Source organism: Theropithecus gelada, chromosome 5 (assembly GCF_003255815.1).
Source record: "Theropithecus gelada isolate Dixy chromosome 5, Tgel_1.0, whole genome shotgun sequence".
Lineage (NCBI taxonomy): Eukaryota > Metazoa > Chordata > Mammalia > Primates > Cercopithecidae > Theropithecus > Theropithecus gelada.
This window is the reverse complement of record NC_037672.1, coordinates 128,820,005-128,840,550: the sequence shown is the minus strand read 5'-3', so window position 1 is coordinate 128,840,550 and position 20,546 is coordinate 128,820,005.

Below are 20,546 nucleotides of genomic sequence, written 5' to 3'. Positions count from 1 at the left end.
TTCATATATATATGTGTATATATATGTATGTGTATATGTATATACTAAATTTTTTATCTATCCATCCATTGATGGACATTTAGCTTTCTATATCTTGGTTATTGTGAAGACAGCTGCAATAAACATGGAGGTGCAGATGCCTCTTAAATGTAATGATTTTCTTTCCTTTGGATAAACACGTAGTAGTGGGATCTCTGAATCATACGGTATCTCTATTTTTGTTTTTTGAGAAACCACCATACAGTTTTTCAAAATACATGAAATAATTTAACTTCCCACCAACAGTGTATGAGAATTCTTCTTTTTCCACATCTTCATTAGCATTTTTTTGTTTTGTTTTAATAGTAGTCATTCCAACTGTGGTAAGATGACATCTCATTGTGGTACTGATTTGCATTTTCATGATGATTACTGATGTTGAGCATTTTTCATATTCATGTTTGTTTAGTGAATGTATTTTTCCAAGAAATGTCTATTCAGATCCTTAACCCATTTTTAAATTGTATTTTTGTCTGTTTCTGCAGTTGAGCAGTTGAGTTGCTTGAGTTCCTTATATTTTGGTTTTTAGCCCCTTGTTGGATGAATAATTCACAAATGTTTTCTGTCATTGTACAGGTTGTATCTTTACCCTGCTGATTGTTTCTTTGCTGTTCAGAAACTTTTTAATTTCACATAGTCATGTTTATATATTTTTGTTTTTGTTACCTGTGCTTTATGGACAGACTCTTTGCCTAGCCAAAATCCTAAAGCATTTCTCTATGTGTTCTTCTAGTAATTTAATTTTTCATGTCTTACACTTAAGGTTTTAATCCATTTTGAGTTTATTTTTGTATAAAGTGAGTGATAGGGGTCTAGTTTCATTCTCCTGCATATGGATATCCCATTTTTCCAGAAGCATGTATTGGAGATTGTGTCCTTTCCCCAGCATAGGCTGTTGACAAAACTAAGGACAAAGTCTTAAAAACAGCCAGATAGAAACAGTGCATCACCTATAGAGGAAAGCCAATGTAAATGAAAATACATTTTTTCATCTGAAACAATGGAGGTCAGAAACAAGTTACACAATATTTTTCAGGTAGTGAAAGAAAAGAACTGCTAACTGTGAATGCTACAGATGTCATAACTATGCTTCTGGAATAAAGGGAAATTATATTTTTTGAACTGTTTAAAATTTGTTGTTAGCAAGTTTACCATTAAATGTTTACTAAAAACTTTTCTTAAAACAAAATAAAGGAAAAAAAAGGAATTTTGCACATCAAGAAGGAAGATATATTAATAGAATTAGCAGAAATATGAATACATCCAATACATGTTTTTTCCTAGTGAGTTTTATAAGTCATAGTTGATAATTGAAACAAAAATTATAACTCCTTTTGATACTAAAGGAAGTGATACTTAAAAGTATAGAAGATAAAGGAAAATAAATATAAGCTGAGTTTCCATGTTTTAATCAGAAGGGTAAAAACATTGGTATTTATATTATGTTTTATAAATCAGATATTAAATCAGGTATTAAAATATGAAGAGTAGCATATAAAGTATATACAAATTTCCAAAGCAAAGAGTGTATATTGTAGATGTATCCAAACATTATAAGCAAATCAGCATGAAAGTTCGAGTAGCACACAGTAAATCAAACAAAGAAACAGAAAAATGAGAACAAGAAAATGAATATATAGTAAATAATAAAATAAAATGCTTATGTTTTAATACATTAATAATTACATTAAATATAAGTGACATAAATATACCAATCAGAAGAGAAATTAGCTCAATAAATAAAAAAATGCAACCTAACTATTGCTATTGTAAAAAATACACTTTAAATTCAGTAATATCCATAGGTTGAAAGTAAAAGAATATAAAAATATATACCACGGAAATATTTATCAATAATAGGGCAAAAGTGGGTATATTAATATTTGATCATCTGGAAGTTAGACTCAAAAAATCTTGCAAAGAAGAACATTACTAACAAGAGAGGAGAGAGTTAGAGGCTGGCTAGGACAGAGAGGAAGGGTCTTCGGAGAAAGACAGTGCCCATGGGAATGCACTTGCACTACCTTTTTGGCGTAGCTAGTATGTGGAAATGTGGCTAACCACTTCCTCTTATACCAGGATGTCTCTCAGAAGGGACAGTCCCAATTATGTTTCAATAAATCAACTAAATATCCTTAACTTGACCCAGAGCTAATTGTAATATCATTAGCATTGCAGTTTTGGTACCCCCATGAATTTTGCTTAGGTACTCATGGGTAATAACCAAGATGGAGTCACTACTGCTAACCACAGGTATGCACAGACAGAACACTCCTAGCAGGGAACTTTACCCCTTCTATTAAGACAGGACCCACAGAGGACTTCCTTGTTTCTGTCACATAAAAGACTCAGAACTCAACCCCATTTCTGACAACCCTTGTTCGGGTCCCCTCTCACTGCTGAGAACTTTTCTGTTGCTTAATAAATGCTAATTTGCCTTACTCACTCTCTGGTGGCTGTGTGCCTTACTCTTCTTGGTTGTGGGACAAGATTTTGGACCTCACTAAATTAAGGAATGAGAAGACTGCAACACTGATTATAAATTGATCTATTCGCTAGTAAACATAACAATTCTAAATATATATACACCAAATAACAAAGTCTTAAACAGCATGAAGAGAAAAATGATAAAACTAAAAAAAAATAAATAAATCATAGTTGTGGGTTTTAACAGCCTTATCTCAGCAACTGATAGAATTGTTGGACAAAAATTTAACAATCAGCAAACATGTAGAAGATCTGTATAGCACAATCAATGAACAAGATTTTATCCACACATGCAAACACATACACAGACACACATATGTAGTTAAATATGTATGTCTATATATATATATATATTCAGTCCACACAAGACAGCAGAATATACAGTTTTTCAGGAGCTCATGAAATATTAACTAAAATACTAAATGATTTCTTGCACCATAAAACAAACTCTGACACATTTAAAATAATTTATATCATGTAGAGTATGTTCTCTGACTATAGTGGAATTAAAATAAAAGTCAGTAACATAAAGACAGCAGGAAAATCTTTAAAAACATTTCAATTATACAACACAGTTCCAAATGATCCAAGGATTAAATGTAATGTCTCAAATAAAATCTAAAAATACATTTAAACAAACAAAGGAAAAATATAACATATCATAATATGGGAAATACAGCTAAGGATGTGGTGGGAAAGAAATTTATAGTACTAAATGCTTCATTAAAAATGAGAAAAGATCTCAAATCAATAACTTACACTTGTATCTCAAGAAACTAGAAAAAGAACAGAGTAAACTGAAAGCAGGCAGAAGAAGAAAAATAATCATGACAATAACAAAAATTCGTGAAATTGAAAACAAAAAATGTTTAAAAAATCCAATTTATTGAAAAAATCAATCAATTGTTAAACATATATCAAAACTGACAAAAATAAATAGAGGTGACACAAAATTCAACAACAACTTTAAAAAAAAAAAACAGAAAATCCAATTAGGTAATGGACAAAAGACATTAATAGACATTTTAACAAGAAAAATATTCAGATGTCAAATAAGTAGTGAAACATGTACAATATTATTAATCATCATGGATATGTCAAATAAAACCATAATGAGATATTTCCACACACCTAACAAAATGTCTTTTAAAAATTATGACAATAGCAAAAGCTATTTAGGATGTAAAAAAATAGGATCACTCACACGTTGCTAGTAGAAAAGTAAAATAATAAAGCCACTCTGAAAAATAGTTGACAGGTTTTTAAAAAGACAGACATGTTATTCATTCTTTCTACATTTTTTTTTTTTTTTTTTTTTTGGTGCTCATTGACCTTCTCCACCTCCCCTCCAATGCTCCAGTATCCTTACTGACTTCATTGGGCACTCTCAGTGTACCCACAAAATTTTAAGAAAATAAATACAAAATTTTAAAAGTGAAATAAAAACCAGACATGCATAGAGCATAGATCCCAGCAATTGCAATTGTGGGTGTTTAATCTGGAGTAATGAAACTTGGTTCCCACAAAAACTTGTCCATGAATGTCTACAACAGCTTAATTTGTTAGAGTTGAAAACGTCAATAAACCCAGGTGAATATTTAATTTGTGGTGAATTTATACCAGGAACCATGAAATACTACTCAGTCATAAAAGGAACAAAATATTAATTAATGCAATCATTTGGATGTATTTTTAGGAAATTTTGTCAAGTGAATAAAAGTCAATTATATACATTATGTAAAACAGTACAAGTAAAAGTAGGTAAATATGAGTGAGACTGATAGATTGTCAATATCATTAACCTGGATATGATATTATAGAAATTATATTATAGCTTTCAAAGTGTTACAATTTGGAGAATCTGGACCAAGTGTACAAGTGTACAAGAGAACGCTTTCTCTGTATTATTTCTTACAAATTCAAGTGAATACACAACTTCAGTTTAAAATATGCAATATGCAAATATATTATACCTATTAAGACGTTCATATAATAAAATATATTATACCTGTTAAGATTTTAACGTAATAAAATTTATTATACCTGTTAAGACTTTCTGTTATATTGTAGAGAATGCAATATTCTGATTTAACAGAACCAAAAATAAGGAAAGAAAACAGCAAGTTTAAGGGTAAGTATATTTAATATATCAAAAAATAAACAGGTCAAAAATCAGGGAACTCCACAATAATTAATGTATCACTTATCCATTCACAGGATTTGCTTAGCATCTGATTCCTTATTTTTTATTATTTTAGAAAACATATATCTAAATGAAATAGAAGTAGTTACAAGAACTCACAAGAACAAAAATGCGTTAACAACATTTTCATCAGAACAAATACCCAAAATAGAATAAAAATATAGCTTGACAAATTCCAAATTATTAGTATGAAGAAGTCTGTGTCCTAGTTTAAGAGAATGTGTTTTTAATAGAAAACAGCACAAATAGCTAAAAAATCTGGGCAATAATCTTAGGATATAGAAGAAAAAAAACTTCACAATAACATTTAATAGATGAAAATAATGTATATGGTAAATATAAACTTCATCTGTAAAGGCTGTGAAAAACTGAGAAGTTGATTTCATCCCCTATGGATTAAAGAAGAAATTGATAGAGGTCAACTAGTGGGAACTTCTGAAGGATTGTTTGTAGGGGGAATATTGGAAACAACCTTAGTGTGTCCTTTGAGATTGAAAATATATAATAAGCATGAGCTTTTGTAGGAAAATAACAAAAGATGCATTTTAAAATAATTGCTGTTTGTTCTTCAAACAAACTTAGAGGTGATCCAGAACTTTATGAATTCAGCCTGGATGCCTTCTCCTGAGCATTCTTGAAGATTTGTGACTTAAATTTGTGTAAATCTAATTATGTTGTTATTTCCCAAGCCAATATAAACCAAACAGACAATTTTAGACCTAAAATTGGTAATCACTATGTAATTTCATAAGAATAATTCCTTTTGAAATTATTCAACTATTAAAATATTTCTAAATTTAAATATCAGAATGATGTTTGATCACTGACCTAATATATACTTAGCATCAACTTTTTGCCTGCATTGAACTTTAATATGAGAAATGAAGCAACCTAACATTTCAGTGTTATATCTGGGCAACAAAAGCCCTAATATTTTCCCCTCATAACTTTCAAACAGTTGCTACTTACTGTCTTTGTATCACCATTGATATACACAGAAAATTAATCAGGCTTACTTTCAGAGAGGTTAAATAATTTTCCCAGGAAAAAGTCACAATTAAAAACAGAATCTTGAAACAGAAAACAGACTCTTTTCCATGTAAATGTCTTCTCCAATTTACCACTTTTTCTGCCACTTATCTGTTATATCTAGATGTCAAAGTCATACAATAAGTTCTGAGTCTAATTTCCATGAAAAAATTGGTTTTGTTCTTATTTTAGTTTTATGCTTTATATATATATATAAAAGTTGTGAAATTATATATGTATATTTATTTATAATATTTACAATTATTGTCTTATATAATACTATATATAATATATTACAATATTATTTTATGTATTATTAAATATTTACATAAATACAATATTTATAATTCTTAAATGAATAAGTTGTATATAAATATATATTCATTTAGTAATTTTGAAATCATAGTTCATGCAAACTACTGGATTCTGTTCTAGTTTACTTTAATGCATCTTTTCATTAACTTCTGAAAAACAACGATTACTTTTTAGTGCCTCCAATTTATAGTTTGGCTAATTTAATTCAGAAAGGTTAACTGACACAGCATGTGTGTAAACCTAGGCCCCAATCCAGCACTCTTAGCCTAGGTATCACATCTCACCTATATTCAATGTTTACTAAATGGCAAGTACTTTCAACATGCACAAATTAGAGTATTTAAAGATTAAAGCAAAATATAAAATAAATATATGTCTAAAATAATGGGATAATATAATACATCATTACTTCGAGAAAGTTAAGGGCTACTCAGTATAGGTACATAACTAAAGTTTAAATTTGGGGTGATACTTTTGGAGGACAATTTAGGAAAAAATAAATATCAACTGCAAAGACCTGAAGAATCTCCCAGTGTGGCATCAAAAAGTAGAACTAGAGTACAGAATTAGGAGTAGGACAGGGAATGTTGGCTGCATGTTTTAGCAAGGACAAGTTCTAAACCATTTTCTCTTTCATAATAAAGAATGCACATTTTGTCTCAGACGATTTTTAAGGATTTAAAAAAGTGATGTAATGATAAAATTTTGCTTTTATATCAAACACTGACTTTTCTGGGAGAATAGTTTGGGAAGGTGTAAGACCATGCCATAAATTATTATAATAATCTAGGTTAAAATATTACTTATGGAGGAACTTAAATATTGGTAATTGAAATATGGAAAATTGAGAAATTATATATAATATATATTTATTATATATTATATACTATATAATAATATTATATATTATACTTAATATATATAGTATATTAGATATACCTCAGTGGGACTAAATTAACCCAGAAGTTTTTGACCAAGGGGATGGGTAATCATGTTCCTCACTGAACCACAGAATACACAATATGATCCAAATTTAGTAATAAACTAATAAATTGCCTTTAGTTCTTTAAGTTAGATATTCCTGTGTGATGTTCAAGAGAAGAAAAAAAAATGCCTTGTTTTTAATTGGATAAATATACATAACATTTAAGAGCAAAATTTGAAGACATTTTAGATACATCAGGTAATAATGGAAAGGAATGCAGGATGTGACCTCTGAGGTATATGGAACTTGAAAAGAGAAAATGATCAAGTACAAAATCCCAAGGAACTGAAATATTTTAGGTTGTGAAACAGGGTCACTGTGCACTGGTTACCAACATCTGAGTCTGGCGAGACAGAATACTCCCACACCACAAGTTACATGAAGGAGGTTTATTATTTACAGAAATTTAAAAAGGGACAACAGAAGCTTATGACTCACTGTAAACTGGGCCCCCAAGGCTCAGGAAGCTATCTGGGGTGGATGATGTCTCATCTGTGTGTGCCCCACTTATACTACAGCTAAAGAATCCTGAAAAGTAGGCATCCCTGAATTTGACACCACAAGGTCATGGACATCCCTGAGCTGAAGTGTTCAATGGTATATCCTGTTTCTACATAGTGACTATAACAGAGCTTGAGCTATCTCGTCCAACTCTTTCTTAGCTTAAGATGTTGCATTCCCAGTACAGTCTAGTTATTTTTGAGAACTATGAGTGAGAAAAGCGAGAAAATTGAGTTGCCCAAGACCACTCAGAGAATGCAAGAGGTCCTGTAAGGGGTAAGAAGAGAACAGTAACTTTAAATCAAAAAAATAATAATCCCAAAGTGACTGAAAGGAACAACAGTAGTAATACTACAACTATTAATAGTAGTAACAATAAAACTCTGGTTAAGCTATATGTCAGATACAGGTTTAAGTGATTCAGTTTTACAAAACAAACATTTTTTCCTATGCTATCCTTGCATTAACTTATTTACTCCACAGAGAAGCCCAGGATGTATGCTATTGCATTTTCTTTAATTTCTAAATGAGAAAACTATAGAGAAGAGAGTTTAAGACATTTCTAATATCATAACAGTGAGGAATTGATAAAATCTGCATTTACGTGCTATTCTTCAGAGTCCAGAGATAACATTCTTCCCTGTTAGAAAAAAACATGTTTAAAGTAGAATGTGTTGTCACTGAAGGCAAGGAAAGAGAATCTTGAGAGATGAATGAAAGAAAAAGATTTGTCTATTGTCGCAGAGATGATAGGACAGGAAATGAAAGGTCACCATTGGAATCATCAGTAATGGTGTCATTGGTGACCTAAGAAAAGGCAGTCAATAGGAGTTCAGGTATAAGCTTATGAAGTGAGAATGAGGAAAAGAGTGTGTGTGAGTGTGTGTGTAAGACTACATAGTTTATTATACTTTAAATGATGATAGAAGAAGGGACTTCTAAAAGGGAAAGTTTAAAGACAGTTTAATCAATGGCATAATTGATTCATTTAGGGCTCTCAGGAGTTTGAATAAGGTAATACTAAAACAAAGTTGGTAGGATTAACCGTATAGAGAAAAAAAAGGATATATACATTGTTCATTGTAATAAGTCTAAATGTTGGCTCTTGTAGGAGAGTTCAAGGTCATCTCAACCCCACACCCACTCCTTCTTAGCCCTTAATGGGCTTTTAGCTATATTTAAAAATGAAACTAACACCAATAAGATTAACAAGAGAAAATAATACAAATTTTACTAGTTTTGCATGTTTATGGGGATCTTCACAAAAGTGTAAAGTTCCAAGAAGTGGCCAAAGCAAGATGCTTTTTTATTTTCTAGACAAAGAACAATAGACAAGACATGATAAGACAAAGAAAATCTGGCTAAGGGCAGTATATTTTCCAGGGAAGTCAATAGGAGATATATGGTCGGGTTTATAAAACTAATGGAAGATATCTCCTGTCTTCATTAGTTTTCATGCTTCATTAAGAATTTTTATTCAGGTCCACTGGAGCCTCCAATTGCAAGTCCTTGTTGATAAAAACCATTTTCGTGCCCTGGTACTACACAGGTACCCCTCCCAGAAGAATATTTGTGACTTGCTGCATTCAGGGAGAGAGGTCAGCTAGCTTTTTCTGAAACTACAGCTTTTCCAAGCGTTTTCAACTCCAAATAATCAATATATCAATCTGGCATGTTTTGGGATGGCACATTCTTCTATCTTTCACCAAAACAACAAATACTATATACTTAATGAAATTTCAAAGAAATGCTAAATATTTTATTTTAAAATTAATTGACTATTATTGAATTAACAAAAAGTATCCAATGTTTATGTCTTAATATGGTGTTACAATTACTTTTCCTAATTTAAAACATGCATTTTTTTCTATTCTGCTCTGATTGGATTGAAATATACTGTATGCTGGCCAGGCATGGTGGCTCACACTTGTAGCCTGTAATCCTAGCACTTTGAAAGGCCAAAGCGGATGGATTACTTAAGACCAGGAGTTGAAGAGACCTGGCCAACATGGTGAAACTCCATCTCTAGTAAAAATACAAAAATTAGCTGGGCGTGGTTGTGCAAGCTTGTAATCCCAGGTACATGGGTGGTTGAGACACAAGAATCACTTTAATTCAGGAGGCAGAGGTTGCAGTGAACCAAGGTCACACTGCTACACTCCAGCCTGGGCGACAGAGTGATACACTGTCTCAAAAAAAAAAAAAAAAAGGAAAAAAAAATACTGCATGCTGAATTGTGTCAATTTATTTAAGGAAATTTTCAAGTCAGAGAAAAGCACTTCAGAGACTGGGTGTAAGGAGAATTAGGTTAAACGACAGAAGTCTATTAGTGACTGGACAAGCTTACACAAGTAACAAAGCTATCAATTAAATAAATACACTTTATGAGAATGTATTTAATTGATTTTATAATAAAATTGTTCTGAGATTCCATATTATAGTCTTAGTGATAATCAAATTTGATGATATATCAATTAGCTTATTTGTTCATAAGTAGATGAATTTAGAATTTAATTTAGGTTCTCTAAATGAGCAGTTTGAACAATTCTCCATATTGTTTGCTGTAAAATAGCCAGGGCGAGAAAACTGATGTTAGATGAAAACCTTTAGCTATGTTTTTAAGGTAAATTTACTATTTTCTCAAAACCCAGAAAACATAACTACATGAACACAAGTGCCTTATATGTTATTAAACAACAGGACAACTTATTGGGCTATAGAAAGAAAACTATCAATGTGAGAGGCTGAAGCAATCTCAGCAATAAACTACAAAGTTTTCATTTTATGTACAAAGTTACTGCTCTTCGGTATCTTCAGTTACAATAAAATTGGTTGAATGGTTAAAAAAAATCAAGACTCATATATGTATTGTCATTAGGCAAGTGAAATTCCTATATCCACGCTTTTCTGAAAAACTATATTATAGCATTTGATTATTTATTTATAATCATGACCCCAACCATAGCAGCTGCAAATGATGACTTATGCTGCTGACTTCAAGAATGGTAGAGTTTTTTACAGTTTGATTAATATTAAAAGGAGTGCTATGATTGTACTTAGGATATGACATGTTTTTCAAAAATTTTTACCTTTGGAAATATAACAAATAGTATACAGTCCATGGCAACATCTATAATGAATCTCTATAAATTCATGTTATAGAGATTATAGTCTCATAGATGTTATAGTCTTCATAGAGACTATACCATCCCTCAAATTTAAACTTTTTCAATAATTTATCTATAACAACTACTAACTATAGAAAACATAATATAATATTAAAATTACAAATAATGTGGTATATTATAGGTTTTGTCATAGCTTTATTTTTGTCATGAATATGCTAATTGGTGTTTTTATACAGATGCTATTATCTCATGGAGCAGCAAAGAAACATATTAGAACATATTTTAAAGGTACCTTTTCAATCATTACTGTCATTAGACTGAGATATATGTATATCTGTATCTATACCTATATATATGGTTCTTCATATATATGAAGAATTCATATATATATATACGAAAAAAATCTATAAACAGAAAACAAATAAAACATTGGGCTATTTTGCAATATTTTTCCTTTCAGTAAACAATCAGAATTATTCATGATAGCTTCAATTTAAAATATTTTTGAAAAACTCCTTATAAGAAGCAGTAGTGTGTTCTCATTGGATGGCAAAATTTCACTCCTTTGAACTAGACTAGCCAGATCTCTCCAGAAGTTGTATTATAATAAGCTTTGTGATCATTCGAAAGATGTGTGATAGCAAACCGTTGTTCTATTGAGATGTAGATAAATAAAGTATAAATAAATAATTGAAGAGTTTGGACAGCTGGGTGTCTGTAGCAATTGAAGCAAAAGACATCACACTGTGAAGCTTTGAAGAACTAAAGCATCTTGTTCACATAAGCTGACAGGGTAATGAAGAGGATAGAATAAGATAATACATATATTATCATGAGTGCTTGTCGGTGATACATGATTCAGTAAACTGGAATTTATATTTATATTATTTATGTGGATTATTGGTAAGTGCCTTTTGATTCTATTACAAACAATTTAGAAAAATTCAAGACAGGCCCAGGAGACAAACAACACTGTCATATGCATCATTTTAAAAACCTTTGACTGTTATCGAGTATTAAGCTTTCAAACCCTCTTTGTTTGAACTTCTTCCTTCCTCTACAAAACCAGGAAATAGAAACAGGAATTTAAATCGTTTGTTCTTCAGTGATATCACAATATGGTAATCCTCACCCTGCAATAACCTTAATGTGCCATCATTGAGGGAAAATGCTTTTGAATAGTCATATTCTATTATTTCAAATATTCTTTTTCTTTCACCCACAAAAATCATATGATAAATGCATTTGTAATGTGCCTATAAAAATTGAATTATTTATCTAAAAATCTGTATCTTTATGATAAATTAGATCATATAATACTCTATTTCACTTCCAATATGGATGCCATATGAAGAACAATTCTGAGACTCAGAAATCTGTGTATCTTTGGATGAGATAAATACCTTGAAAAATACATTTATAAACTTTTATGCTGTGGGCATATTCTATGTTCATATTCACATGTATGTGCACATGTGTGAGTGTGTGAATATTCTCCAATATATATTCTTATTTATATATGAATAACTGCCCTCATGAAATATTATTTATATATTCTCCAATATAAGCATATGCATCAATATATAGATGCATTATATATCTTCTCATATATATTACATTATATATACACACACTATATATTTTATAATATATATCCTCTAGTGTAGAGGTCTATGTGTACATATACACAGAGACCCACTGGGTGTGAGTGCATGCATGTGTTTGTGGGAAGAGAGAAAGAAAATGAAAAATACTACGTTCCTCAAACCAAAACCACTCTAGCCATTGAAGATTCCCAAGAATATTCAATAACAATTGATATTAAATTTTAAATAAGAAAATATTGTATACTTAATTTATGAAATGCAATAAAAATAACTTGCACATTGTTGCTGAAAATATTTTATTGTGAGAAAGCTGTATATAATTAAACTGTTGAGGGTATAATAGAGATGATGGATATACAGGCATTCATTGTAAAAATATATTAGTTACTTTGGGTGCTTGAAAATATAATAAAGTGTTAAGAAAGATGCACAATAAAAACAAGAGTATAGCTCAATGCATTTTCACAAAGTCAGTATATTAATATAACCAGCTCCCAAATGAAAGCAGAAAACTTTACCAGAATGGCAAAACCCCATTCTACTCACTTCCAGTAACCATATTCCTCTATGTCTACTTCCTAATGACAAAATTAGTTGTTCTTGTTTCTAGACTTTATGTAAATGGAATCACACATGTGATTTACTCTTCGTGTCTGGATTCTTTATCTCAATGTTATGTTTGTGAAGTTCATCCATATTGTACTAGGTAATTTATAGTTTGTGACTGAATACAGTAGGGCTTATTTATTCACTCATCTGTTGATCAAAGTTTGGATTATATCTAGTTTTTAGCTATTATATAGAGAGCTGTCATAAATACTATCTCACAAGCATGTGCGCCTGTGAATATGTGGGTGCATATATGTTGAATATTGTGATAGACACTGAGATGCACCCATCCAGATTCAGATAGAAAGTGCTGCTAGCTTTAAAGTTTTTGGTCAGCAAACAACCACCAACTGGCAACCCCTTCAGAATCAGCCCCAGGTACAAACAATGGCTTTGTCTGTGGTCACAGCCTTCCTGGAGACCCCGCATCTGGTTACTGAGTGAGGCAAGGTGAGGATACCGAGGCTTGGGCTATTTCAGGCTGTCAGGAGACAATGTTGGCAGGCACTTCTTCCTCCAGAGTTTTCCATAGGCTTGGTTGAGGCTTTATTAAATTTGCTTTGCAGTTCAATTCCTGCTTTTGCCCAACTTTGTCTCCTTCTACTTGCTAAGTATTGATTTTCATAAACTTCTTACACCCCAAATACCACTTCCACTGTAAACTTCATCTCATTGTTGGCTTCTGGATGACCTAAGCTTTATATACCTAGAAACAGACTTTTTTGGTCATAGGTATGTATATGACCACCTTGTTAATTGGTAGCAATAAGTACTACCAATCAATTAATTGGTACTACCAATTAATTTTCCAAAATGTTTGCACCAATTTCATTCTTACAACAAAGGAATGATATTTCTGTTTTTTCCACATCATTGTTAATAATTCATAGTGACTTGTTTTTTCATTTTAGTCATTTTGCTTTAGGTATAGTGGTAACACTTTGAGATTTTAGTATACATTAATTTAATAATAATATTGAACTCTCTCTGATACCTATTAATCACCTGGATATATCCTATTAGGGTTGCTTTATGTCTCGATCAATTATCAATTTGAATTGGCTTCTTTAACTTGGCAAGTATTTTTTAATGTATTTTGGTTATTAGTTTATTATGAAAGGTATATGTTGCCATTATCTTTTCCTTCCTTATAGACTCCAGTTTATTGCTTCAGTGTTGTCTTTTGATCACAAACACTCACTTTAACATAGCCAAATTAATTTTTTTGTAATCTTTTGGTAATTTTTGTGTTTAAAAAGTTTCTGTTTAATCTAAGTCTGTATTTATCAGATTTTTAATCAAAGCTTTACCTTTTTTCATTTCTTATGAGGATCTGCATTCAATCTGAAATTTACTTTTGTGTATGTGATAGGTAGAGGATTAATATACAATTTTCAAATGAAGAGTTAATTGACAAGCTTCATTTATTAAAATATCCTTCCTACCAGTTTGGAATGTGCTGTCACCTTTATCATAAATTAGGTGACCACATCTATTTGAGCTCTTACTGGACTCTGCTTCATTGGTCTATTCTCTATTAAAAGCCAGAAAATTTCTGATTTGACACTAGGGCCATACTGTTGTAGTTACTGTAGCTTTACAATATATTTTGATAGCACCTAGTTTAAAATATCTAGCTGTTTCTTCTTTTTCAGAATTGTTTTGTTTATTACTGACCATTCATATTTCCATAAAAACTTCAGAAATATCTGTCTATATTCACATACACACATACTTACCTAATATAGTAATAAATATCAAATCTTCTAATCAGTGAACAAGATACGTCCTCAATCTATTTAGAGTGCTTTTATTTATCTAAACATTTTTTATAATTTCCTTTTTTAAATTCCTTAATCATTATTATTACACAACTAAATTGTTCCCTTTTTCTCAATTTTCATTCATTTTGTTCCTGTTGAAATTTACAGCAAAATTAAAGTTTCATTTAAATAATTTTAAAAATACCATGGTTTATTAATTATAGCTTCTGCCTTCTGAATGATCTTTGGTTGCTATTATTTCTATCATATTTAATTATCCTGTGTTAAATTTTGCAGATGTAAATTTTGTCAAATATTTTTTGTTTTGTTTTTGTTTCTCTTTTATTTTATTATGGTAAGAACTCTTAATATGAGATCATCACTTTTAGCAATATTTTAAGTGTACAATGCCTGCCCCCATTAAATATATTTTTATATATTTTCTGCTGTACAGCAGCGATTTTAGCAACATTTTAAGTGTACAATGCCTGCCCTCATTTTATATCTTTTTAATATATATTATCTGTTGTACAGCAGTTCTCCAACAGGACCACAGATGAGCTGCCTAGGGAAGAAGGAGCTGGAGGTTTGGGCTGGTCGATGCCATTGAATGACATACCTGTTTAGCACCTAAGAAGCTGAGGAAAAATTCCAGTTCTTAGCTTCTCCCTTGGGAATGAAAGTAGTTGACCTTTGTATCCCATGTGCTAAACCTTTTAAAAATATTATTTAAAATAGTATTTTTTAAAGCTGTTGCTATATTCCATTTATAAGAATTGGCATAGTAAGTCTGCATCTGTGTTCATAACAGAATTGAAACTGATTTTATTTTCTGTTTAGTGTCCTTTTAGTGTCAAGTTTTTGCTGCTTTAATGAAAGCTGAGACACTTCAGCTTCTTCTTAGAATGTAAAAAGCTAGAAAAGGTGTCACTCCCCTGTTAACAAGAAAAAGCCAGATAATCTACGAAACCTTGAACATATTACAGAGTTGAGACAGGAAGCCAATCAAATAACCTGATACCTAAGAAAAAAAATGGACCTCCAAGGAGAGACATGAACACAAGCACTCCCTTCCTTAGAGTAGAATACAGGAAAAATATGGAACCAACACAGAAGCAGATAAGATCCAGTTACAATTTTTAATGAATTGCTAGAAGCCAAGTATGACCACTACAAAATACTTCAGGGCGACAAACAAAAGTTGCATTTGCACAGACTTAGAACTCCTCTCTACAAACAACTTTATGTGCTCATGAGAAAGACTGTAACAAACAGGGAGCTGTGGAAACCTTCAGAAGGCAGTGCAAGCAAGGGAGAGGGTATGAGCCATTCCTGAGATAAGGAGACCGTATTACCCTTCTCCCGTCTCTCCTAGGGAACAAATGGCTCAAACCTCTGCCTGGATAAATAAAGCAAACACTGTCACTTACAATACACATACTTAAATAATAGCTAGTTTCATAAAAGGAAATATCTTCAAAGATCTTCTCATAAAAATTTCAGATCATGGAATTTTCAAGGATAATTGAAAAATGTCTTCCAAAACCAAGTTTTCACCTTTTCAAATAAACAAAATGTAGGTGATTCAGATCTAATCAGTGTGTTATAATGCTTGAAATTTTACACTAAACTCATTTAACTGCATTAAGCCAAAGAGAACCTCAATATTGCTCCTGAAGAACATTTGATTGCTACTGCTATAGAGCTAAAAATATTGCTTTTCAGTAAATAAATTAATGGGCATGCTGGGTAGATTTATTTTACACTTTCATCTTAAGCAATGAAGAGGATTTCTGAAGCACAGAAACGTTGTACAAGTCATTTAATCAGTTTTAATTACACTAAATGGTTGAAATAACTCAGTTACTTTTATTTTTACTGATTTTTAATAGTTAAATAATATCAAGTAAATCAGTTAAGATGATTTTGGCTTCAAATAACAGAATGTGGAAATAAACATGTTATTATATAATATAAGAAATATTAATTGATTTAGGGCTTTAATAATTTTTGCTTTGGATTCTAAGTGATTATTTTGGCTTCATTCTCATGTTTTCACAATGGTTCCCGAAGCTCTAAGCATTATATTCTCAAATGACTTTATCCAAAGGCAGTAAAATGTTAGCTTCTGTACTATGTCCTATTTTGACTACTTTCTCAGAAACCTCAATGGACTCACCTTAGAGGTGTGAGGGTCAGTGGAGTAGGTGGAGTTGATTGTATCTACATGTCCCATGAGGAGGCAGTTATGAAGAAGGTATCTGGATCGAACACACTGAGGATCTGGGAGACTATAGAAAACTGGAAACTGTGTCAAGGAAGACTAAGCCCTACTTCTTTATGAGACAGTTAAAAAAGATTCATAATAGACTCTGAGGCAACATAAAATTGTAAGAATTCTGCCACAGAGGTGATATTTCATTGTGGTTTTCACTTGCATTTTCCTGATTAGTAATTGTTTAAACACCTTTTCATATACCTGTTATCCATTTGTGTATTTTCTTCAGAGAAGTATCTATTCTGTTTCTTTGCCCATCTTTTAATCAGGTTATGAGTTTTTTAAGCTATTCATTTGTAGGACTTATTTAATTACTTTGAAGATTAACACCTTTTCAGATATATGGTTTGAAAATATTTTCTCCCATTTTACAGGTTGCTTTTCTGAAACTGTTGATTTTTTTCCTTTTCCATAAAGTTTTTTTTTAACTTGATGGATTCCCACTTGTTTATTTTTGTTGTGTTGTCTGTGCTTTTGTCAACAATCACATATATATCCATGAAATCATTGCTGAGGTCAATGTCATGAAGCATTTTCCTATATTGTCTTCTAGAAATTTTAGTCTCACGTATTATATTTTTATGTCTAATCACTTTTCAGTTGATTTTTGTATGTGGTGTAAAATAAAGATTCAATATCATTCTTTTGCATGTAAATATTTAGTTTTCCCAACACCACTTGTTGAAGAGACTGTCCTTCCCCTCATTATGTATTTTGGCACCCATTTTGAAGATCCGTTGACTATACATGCTAGGATTCAGTTTTTTGAAATCTCTATTCTGTCTCATTGGTTGATATGTTTGTCTTTGTGCCAGTACCACACTATTTTTTTTTTTTTGACGACTGTAGCTTTGATATATATTTTGAGATCAAGAAGTATAAGGCCTCCAGTTTTGTTCCTGTTCTCTATAAGTCAGTTTGGCATTTTATGGTCTAGCATGGTTAGATATGAATTTTAGATTTTTTTTTTCTACTTCTGTAAAAATGCTACTGGGATTTTGGTAGAGATTGCACTGAATGTGTACATAACTTTATATGGTGTAATTATTATAACAATAATAATTCTTCCATTACATGAACACAGGATATCTTTAATTTTCTTTAATTCCTGTTCAATGCTTTTCATCAGTGTTTTATAATTTTCAGTGTATAAGTCATTCACATATTTAGTTAAGCTTATTCCTAAGTATTTTATTATTTTTGGTGCAAGAAAATGCCAAATATTTTATTTTTGCAGGTTCATAGTACGTGTATATATTAATGGGGCACACAATATACCCTGATACAGGCATGCAATGTGTAACAATTACAGCATGTAATATAGGGTATCCATCCCCTCAAGCATTGATCCATTGTGTTCCAACAAATTATACTCTTTTACCTATTTTAAAAGATACAATTAAATTATTATTGACTATGGTCACCCTGTTGTGCTAGCAAATACTATGTCTTATTCATAGTATTTAACTATTTAACTATTTTAATTTTGTATTCATTAACCATCCACTCTTCTCTGCCCCCTACATTCACCTCAAAACTTCCCATCCTCTGATAACCATCTTTCTAGTTTCTATCTCCGTGGGTTTAATTATTTTGATTTTTTGCTACCACAAATAAGCAAGAAGACATAAAGTTTGTCTTTCTGTGTCTGACTTATTTAACTTAATATAATGATCTTCATTTCCATCTATGTTGTTGCAAACAACAGGATCTCATCATTTTTTATGGCTACATGATACTCCATTGTGTATATATACAATATTTTGTTTATTTACTTATCTGTTGATAGATATTTGGGTTGCTTTCAAATCTTGACTGTTGTGACTAGTGCTGCAACAAACATGAGAGCGCAGATATCTCTTCAATATACTTTGTGGGTGGATACCAAAAGCAGTGGGATTGCTGAATTATATAGTAGCTCTATTTTTTTATTTTTTCTTGAGGAAGCTCCAAAGTGCTCTCCATAGAGGTTGTACTAATTTACATTCCTACTAACAATGTATAAGGATTCCTTTTTCTCCACATTCTTGTCAGCATTTGTTATTGCCTGTCATTCGGATGTAAGCCATTTTAACTGAGGTGGGATGATATCTCATTGTAATTTGATTTGCATTTCTCTGATGATCAGTGATGCTGAGGACCTTTTTATATGCCTATTTGCCATTTGTATGTCTTCTTTTGAGAAATGTGTATTAAAATCTTTCACAAATTTTTAAAATAGATTATTAGTTTGTTTGTTTGTTTTTTCCCCCCTGTAGGGTCATTTGAGCTCCTTTCATAGTATGGTTACAAATTCCATGTCAGATTGGTAGTTTGCAAATATTTTCTCCCACTCTGTGGGTCATCTCTTCACTTTGTTAATTCTTTTCTTTGCTGTGCAGAAGATTTTTAACTTGATGTGAACCATTCATCCGTTTTTGCTTTGCCTGAGTGTGCTTGTAGGGTATTACTCAAGAAACTATTTGCCCAAACTTGTGTCCCAGGGAGTTTCCCCAATATTTTCTTGTAGTAATTTCATAGCTTAAAGTCTCAAATTTAAGTCTTCAGTCTATTTGTATTTGATTTTTGTATATGTGACAGATAAGGGTCTAGTTTCATTCTTCTGCATATGGTCATTCAGTTTTCCTAGCACCATTTATTGTAGAGACTGTCATTTTCCAAGTGCATGTTCTTGGTACCTTTGTTGAAAATGAGTTCACTGCAGGTGTGTGGATTTGTTTCTGGGTTCTTTTTTCAATTCGTTGTTCAATGTGTTTATTTTTATGTTAGTATCATGTTGTTTTGATTACTATACCTCTGTAGTATAATCAGAAGTTCAGAAAAAGTGATTCCTCTAGTTTTGTTCTTTTTGCTCAGGATAGTTTTGGCTCTTTTGGATTTTTTATGGTTCCATATAAATTTTAAGAGTGTTGTTTTATATTTCTGTCAAGAAAGTCACTGGATTGCATAGATTGCTTTGGGTAGTATGGACATTTTAACAATATTCACTCTTCTAATTCATGAACATGAAATATCTTTCCATTTGTGTGTGTGTGTGTGTGTGTGTGTGTCCCCTTCAAATTCTTTCATCAGTTTTTAATAATTTTTATTGTAGAGATCTTTTCCTTCTTCAGTTAAGTCAGTTCCCACATGTTTAATTTTATATGTTACTATTGTAAATGGGATTTTTAAAAAATTCTTTTTCAGATTGTTCCCAGTTGGCATATAGAAATGCTACAAATATTTGTATGCTGATTTTGTATCCTGCAACTGTACTGAATTAGTTTATCCATTCTAACAGGTTTTTTTTTTTTTTTTTTTTTTTTGGTGTCTTTAAGTTTTTCCAAATATAAGATCATTTCATCTGCAAAAACAATAAAAGTTTGACTTCTTCCATTTCAATTTGGATGACCTTTATTTCTTTCTCTTTTCCTATTGCATTAACTAGGACTTCCAGTGTTGAGTAACAGTGGGAAAGTGGGTATCTCTGTCATGTTCCAAACCTTAAAGGCTTTCCCTTTTTTTCCCATTCAATATGGCACTAGCTTTGGATCTGTTGTATATAGCTTTTATCATATTAAGGTATGTTCTTTCTTTCTTTTTTTTTTTTTTTTTTTTTTTTT